At 41.3% G+C, this 7,865-nt stretch overlaps 1 pseudogene; it reads right to left on the bottom strand.

Annotated features, from left to right (window-relative positions):
- Positions 1-6,472: 6,472 nt before the first annotated feature.
- Positions 6,473-7,296, bottom strand: LOC112636044 (annotated as a pseudogene).
- Positions 7,297-7,865: the final 569 nt, after the last annotated feature.

Here is a 7,865-nt window from a genome sequence, read left to right as displayed (position 1 = left end):
GATGTTCCCCTTCCTGAGTCCAAGTGATCTCATTGTTCAGTTCCCACCTATGAGTGAGAACATGCGGTGTTTGGTTTTCCGTTCTTGAGATAGTTTGCTGAGAATGATGGTTTCCAGCTGCATCCATATCCCTACAAAGGACACGAACTCATCCTTTTTTATGGCAGCCTGGATCTTGACAGGCCACGTGGTACTGGTCCATGGCCCGGGGGATTGGGGACCCCTGGTGTAAGGCCTGACTCACAGTGAACTTTCCTCCGTGGTGGTCACCATTTCTGTGGCAGCAGTTGCTGACTTTATAAGTATTTTTCCTGCTCTTTTTCTTTTTCCAAATTCGACCCTTTTTATTATACTTTCCTCTCCTTAAATGCACTATAGAAGCATTTGATACAGGCACAAAAATCGACTAAACATCATAGCTTAGCTTGGTTGTGATGTGCTTAAACATGCTCCGAATGCTTACTTTAGCCTACAGTTGGGCAAAAGCATCTAGCACAAACCTATTTCATAAGAATGTGTGGAATAGCTCATGTAATTTACTGCTGTTTTACCAAATGCATATTGCTTTCACACCATCATAAAGTTGAAAAACTCTAAGTTGAACCATCGTTAAGTTGGGGATGGAGTGAGTGTAGACTTTGCAATCTGTAACTTTTTTTTTGGCAGTCGATGTTTTGTGATTTGTTTATTAACTTTATTGAGCTATAATTGATATTCAATCAAATGCCTACATTTTAAGAAAATGTTTCTATGAGTTTTTAAAAATCAACTTTATTGTGGAATAATTTACATATAATAAAATAGCCATTTTAAGTGCACAATTCTGTATGTTTTGACAAATGGTTACAGTTGTGTAACTACCACCATAATCAAGACCTGGAACATTCTCACTAACCCTAAGATTGCCCTTACAGCACCCATAACTTTTTAAACAATATCTTCTAGTATTGACCAGAAGTATTATTTGCCAAGCATGAAAGGGGTAGGTGGGAGACACTGAGTCATTTTATTTTTAATAGTAAAATATCAGATAACAGACTTTTTCAGATATTCTTAGCATTACTGGAAGGGATTAAAAATTACTGAAAACTCTAACATCACTGCTTATTTTCTAGCATCATTATTATTATTTGAGACAGGGCCTCACTCTGTCAGCCAGGCTGGAGTGGCCATATCACAGCTCGCTGCAGTCCTAACTTCCCAGGCTCAAGCCATCCTCCCACTTCAGGCCCCACCCCTCGCCTTGAGTAGCCAGGACTGCAGGCACACACCATTATGCCAGGCTAATTTTTAAACTTTTTTGTAGAGACGGGGTCTCACTGTGTTGGCCAGGCTGGTCTTGAACTCCTGGGCTCAAGCAATTGGCCTCCCAAAGGGCTAAGATTAGAGGCGTGGGCCACCATGCCTGGCCCCAGCATTATTCCTGGGGGAAAAATAAGAGCTATTTGGTTTTCAGAAGGAAGAATTCCCTGATCAGATGATTGTAAAAGTCAGAAATGTTAGGCTGAAGTCTCTTCAAACAGCTATGTAACCTTGAACTTCAGGGGGAACAAATTTAAAAGACCAGGATGAGATACTTTGCTGAGATCAATTCTCAAATCCTTACTCCCAGCTTCTGTGAATATCTGAGCCTGTGTGGAAACGAGGAAGATGCAAATTATTTCACTGCTCCACAATAAAAGCCAAATAATAGAAGAGTCAGAGTTCCTCAAGGAGAAAGCATTTACTTCTGCTCTTGAGTTACATCTATCTCCAGGGAAGGCTTGATATCTGAATATATATTTCAGAAGATCTAGATTCACTGCCAAGATAACATGTCTGAAACTTCAAGTAGAAGCACTATTCTTCCATGTAAGTAAAATAGTAGCAAACATTATACCATATAAGACTTATTATGTTCCCAGTGCTGTCTTAAATCCTTTTGCTATATTAACATTATATATACACATATATATACGTGTGTGTGTGTGTATATATATATATATATTTATTTATTTTGAGATGAAGTCTTGCTCTGTCACCTGTCACCCAGGCTGGAGTGCAGTGGTGCGATCTTGGCTCACTGCTACCTCTGCCTCCTGGGTTCAAGCGATTCACCTGCCTCAGCATCCCGAGTAGCTGGGATTACAGGCACCTGCCACCACACCCGGCTGATTTTGTATTTTTAATAGAGACAGAGTTTCACCATGTTGGCCAGGCTGATCTTGAACTTCTGACCTCAGGTGATCCACCCACCTCAGACTTCCAAAGTGCTGGGAGTACAGGAGTGAGCCAGCGCGCCCGGACTTAAACTGTTAGTTTTAATAGATCAACTTTACAACAAAAAGAGAGCTAACCAGACATTTTGGGTCCCTGCCTTGATGCAATAGGAAATCCACAACTTCACTTGTGAAGTGTTCTTGCCAAAAGAAAGGCCGGGCGCGGTGGCTCACACCTGTAATCCCAGCACTTTGGGAGGCCGAGGCGGGCGGGTCATAAGGTCAGGAAATGGAGACCATCCTGACTAACATGGTGAAACCCCGTCTCTACTAAAAATACAAAACATTAGCTGGGAGTGGTGGCACCGACCTGTAGTCCCAGCTGCTTAGGAGACTGAGGCAGGAGAATCGCCTGAACCCGGGAGGTGGAGGTTGCAGTGAGCGGAGATCCCACCATACACTCCAGCCTGGGAGACAGGGCGAGACTCTGTCTCAAAAAAAAAAAAAAAAAAAAAAAAAAAAAAAGAAAAGAAAAAGAAAAAGGAAAAGTACTATCAAACCTGTAGATATAACTACTACAATTTACAAAAAAGCACAAGGGATAAAGACATAACGTTAAATTACATCAAGGAAATACTCTACAAGAAATTCAAACTATAAGAGATTTTATTGGACCAAAAAAGGGAGGAAAGACAGAAAACCAGAGACAAAGAAAAAAGGGAAGAAATAAAGAAAAAGAGAGAGAGAGAGAAAGAAAAAAAAGGGAGAATCTATCAAATGTTCTGAGATGATGGAAATATTCTGTATGTCTGTCTGTCCACTAAGGTTGCTATGAGCCACATGTTAGTATTCCAGTGTGGCTAATGAGATCCAGGAGCTGAATAACCGAATTTTAAATTCTGTTCAATTTATATTGATTTATGTAAATAGCCACATACGACTAGTGGCTACCATGTTGGATAGCATGATAGAAACCACAAATCCAATAATTAGGAGATAAATCAACTAATTGCAATGTGTAGATTTTGCTTGAATCCTGATCTAAACAAACTAACATGATGTTTACGTATAAAAAACAATGATGGGACCATCTGGAAGTTTGAAACACAAAGGGATATTTGATATTAATAACTTTTTGTTAATTATTTTTATTTGTGTTATTGTGGCTGTGCTTATTTTCTTGTTTGAGTTCATATTGTTTCATAAAACAAAATGAAGTATTTATGGATAAAGTATTATTGTACATGTGATGTGCTTCAAAATAAGACAATGGAGTGTCTGTTGGGGCATGTGTGTGTGTGTGTGTGTGTGTGTGTGTGTGTGTCAGACACCAAAATTTGATAATAGTTGAAACTGGAGTATTAGTTTCCTATGACTGCTGCAATAGTTACCACAGACTTGGTGACTTAAGTCAACACTTATTTATTCTCCAATAGTTCTGGAGGTCAAGGGCAAAATCAGTTTCACTGGTCTGCAGGTGTGGTGCCTGCAGGGACTGCTCCCTCTGGAGGCTCTAGTTGAGAATCCATTTCTTTGACTTCGCCTGCATCCTGAGCTGTATTCCCTGCATCCTTAGCTCATGGTCCCTTTCTCCATCTTCAAAGCCAGCAGCATTGCATCTTCTGACTCTGCTTCCCATTGCTTCCATCAAATGGCTTCTTCTCTTTCATCTGAAGTTAAGTTTCCCTCTGCCTCCCTGTTAGAAGGATATGTATGATTACATAAAAGGACCCACTTGGATAATCCAGGCTGCTCACTCCGTCTCAAGATCCTTAATGTAATCACATCTGAAAAGAACCTTTTTCCATATAAAGAAACATTCAAGGGTTGCATGGATTAGGGCCTGGATATCTTTGGGAGCTATTTTTCAACCTACCGTACTGGGTGATGAGCACATGGAGATTCATTATTTTGGTCTTTGTACTGTAGTATTGTCAGAGATGTTTGAACCAGACCAACTCCATCTTGAACAGAATCTGGGTAAAATGAGGTTGAGACCTACTGGACTGCATTCCCAGATGGTTAGGGATTCTAAGTCATAGGATGAGATAGGAGGTCGGCACAAGATACAGGTTATAAAGACTTTGCTGATAAAACAGGTTGCAGTAAAGAAGCTGGCCAAAACCCACCAAAACCAAGACGGTGATAAGAGTGACCTCTGGTCGTCCTCACTGCCACACTCCCTTTTGCACCATGACAGTTTACAGATGCCATGGCAACGTCAGGTAGTTACCCCATATGGTCTAAAAAGGGGATGTGCGAATAATCCACCCATTGTTTAGCATATAATCAAGAAATAACCATAAAAATGAGCAACTAGTAGCCCTCAGGGCTGTTCTGTCTATGGAGTAGCCACTCTTTTATTCCTTTACTTTCCAAATAAACTTGCTTTCACTTCACTCTGTGGACTCACCCTGAATTCTTTCTTGCAGATCTGAGAACCCTCTCTTGGTGTCTGGATCAGGACCCCTTTCTGGTAACAGTATCTGTTGGAAAAATTTCAAACGAAAAAGCAAAAAATAAATGTGCCCAATGTATACGCGTAGTAGCTTGTGCAGTGTCATTGATTGAGGTGGGATCTTGGACCAATAATCTGCAGGACAGTTCTCCAGGTGGCTTTGGACTGACCCGGCTCAGATGCATGCAACCTTTCACAGTTCCTGAGTTGCTGTGCAAATGAGGCGACGCAAATGAGCAGCTTTCCTGAGTTTGAGGGGCCAGCTCAGAATGACTCCTAGCCTTCTGCTGTCTCTCATCGTCTACCTGTAAGTAAAGACCTGCTTCATGAACTTGTATGTGTGGGTGTTTCGCCTCGCTGGACTCAGACACATTGGTCATCAGTGCACAGTGAACCTGCTTCATCCAAATCTTGGCTCTGACAAACCAAATTGTGCTGCCACCCAGTTATCACAAATCACAAACAAATTGCAGGGCATGGCAAATTAATGACCTAAAAGAATGCTTTTCTTTTTACGAGATATTTCATTAACAGTGACTGTTTTTTTGAGACAGAGTCTTGCTCTGTCGCCCAGTCTGGAGTGCAGTGGCGTGATCTCGGCTCACTGCAACCTCCACCTCCCAGGTTCAAGAGATTCTCTTGCCTCAGCCTCCTGAGTGGCTGGGATTACAGGCACGCACCACCACGCCTGGCTAATTTTTTGCATTTTTAGTAGAGACAGGGTTTCGTCATGTTAGCCAGGCTGGTCTCAAACTCCTGACCTCAAGTAATTCGCCTGCCTCGGCCTCCCAAAGTGTTTCTAATGATTGAAGGGTGACAGTTGCCAGTAGAAACTCAATGTCCTGACTGTCCCCTGTGTTACTTATACCAAGGGAACTAGGAGCCTTCTGCTTACTTCCAGAACACAGATTTAACGGGCACAGCCAACCAGCAGGGTAACCTGAACCTTTTCCTGACTGTTCTTGTTGCTGTTGCTATACTCTCCCTGTCTCTTTTTCACGGACTTTTGATTAATATGCCCCTCTTTCAAAAAGCTGAATATCTGAAAATTCAAATATCACAAAGAAAAACTGTAGGTAGAACGGGCGCGGTGGCTCACGCCTGTAATCCCAGCACTTTGGGAGGCCGAGGCGGGCTGATCACAAGGTCAGGAGATCGAGACCATCCTGGCTAACATGGTGAAACCCTGTCTCTACCAAAAAAAATACAAAAAATTAGCCAGGCGTCGTGGCGGGCACCTGTAGTCCCAGCTACTCGGGAGGCTGAGGCAGGAGAATGGTGTGAACCCATGAGGCAGAGCTTGCAGTAAGCCAGTGAGCCAAGATCATGCCACTGCACTCCAGCCTGGGCGACAGAGCAAGGCTCTGTCTAAAAAAAAAAAAAAAAAAGAAAAGAAAAACTGTAGGTAGAGGATGGGGATGGGGCAACTTTCTTGATGAAAAGATTCACATGAAGTTTCTTTTGAATAAAATGTACTCCTTCTGTACAACAATTCCGTGGATTTTCCTGAACATATTTAGCAACATGGTATACCTAGTAATAGTTTTTTCCTCCAATGGAATTTTAAATCATGAAAATTGCTCTCGCCAAGGAAGCAGGGGTGACTTTTTGTTAAAGCAATTCATCAACAGTAACCAGATGCCCTACTAAAGTGCAGATTTTAGTGGGTGATTGAGAAGCAAGAAAATGAGGACTATTGTTGCCTTGACAGTTTATTCTTGCTCCCTACATTTTGGCTTTGTCAGTTGAAAGATGTATACTTAGTTTTCTTTTTGTTATTGTTGTTAGTTCATGTTTTTTATCAACTCATACACAATCACTTGTCTTCTGGTTTGTTGAAGTGATAAGCCAGACACCCTGTGCCACAAGAATGTGTCAAAGTGGCTGGCCATAAAAACTAGGACCTGAAAGGCACTCCCAACAGAGGTGACGAATTTTGCCATTGTCATCCATCCTATAGTATTTCAGGACAGCCAGCTTCACCTTCTTTCTCTTATGCTTGTTGTTCTTGGGAGGGGTGTAAGACTTCTTCCTTTTCTTAGAGCCACTACAAAGTCTCTACATGAGACAAAGAGTAGATTCCTTTTGAATGTTGTAGTTAGACAAAGGATGTCCATTTTATTAGTGCATTTTCATGCTGTTGATAAAGACCTACCCGAGACTAGGTAATCTGTAAAGAAAAAGAGGTTTAGTGGACTCACAGTTCCACGTGGCTAGGGAGGCCTCACAATCATGGTGGAAGGCGAAAGGCACGTCTTACACAGTGGCAGACAAGAGAGAACGAGAACCAAGGGAAAGTGGAAACTCCTTATAAAACCATCAGATCTCGTGAGACTTACTCACTACCATGAGCATAGTATGGGGGAAACCACCCTCATGATTCAATCATCTCCCACCGGGTCTCTCCTACAACAAATGAGAATTATGAGAGCTACAATTCAAGATGAGATTTGGGTGGGGACACAGGGCCAAACCATATCATCCACCTTCCAGTTGCTTGCCAGCAAAGATAAGTCTTTGCTAACCAGGAAGATTTCCTTCCTTATCCTGGATCTTGGCCTTTACATTTTCTATTGTGTCTGAAGGTTCAACCTCCAGAGTGGCGGTCTTCTCTGTAAGAGATTTTATAAAAATCTGCATTTTAATGGTGGTTCCGCTGCAGATGGTGAATCGAAAAGCTTGTTTTCTTGTTTATAAACTGTTCATTCCATAAAGTCAAGCAAATCAAATGAAGTTTAAAAAGTACCCCCGAAGGTTATGAAAAATCCAATGTAATGTCAAAGTCTTTTATTCCCATTTAAATAAGAAGTAACGATTGCTTTTTACAACCATGAGAATGTGATTAGTGTCAGTGAAGTGATACCTTTATTATATGACTCATAATTCTTGGTACCATTTATCATGACAGACCAATAATTACTTAAGATTCCACCAACCTCTTTTTAGCTGTGACTCCACAAATGTGATTTTGGATTCGAAGTCGTTTAACTTTTGATGGGGAGGTGACATTCTAGTAATGTCATCACGGCTACACTTCTTGACTTGAAACTTAGGTTTGTGTGTGGGTGTTAACAATATTTGATATCCTATAAATAGTTTTAAATTTGGTTTTTCTTTATTAATCTTTCTAAGGAAACAAAATAATTTTGAAATATGGGATAACTTATGTTGAGTGAGATTAAAGCAGTTTGCCATAGAAATCATCTTCA

The sequence above is a fragment of the Theropithecus gelada genome, chromosome 12 (genome assembly GCF_003255815.1).
Source record: "Theropithecus gelada isolate Dixy chromosome 12, Tgel_1.0, whole genome shotgun sequence".
Lineage (NCBI taxonomy): Eukaryota > Metazoa > Chordata > Mammalia > Primates > Cercopithecidae > Theropithecus > Theropithecus gelada.
Note: the sequence above shows the minus strand (reverse complement) of the source record. Positions and strands in the feature narration are given on the sequence as shown.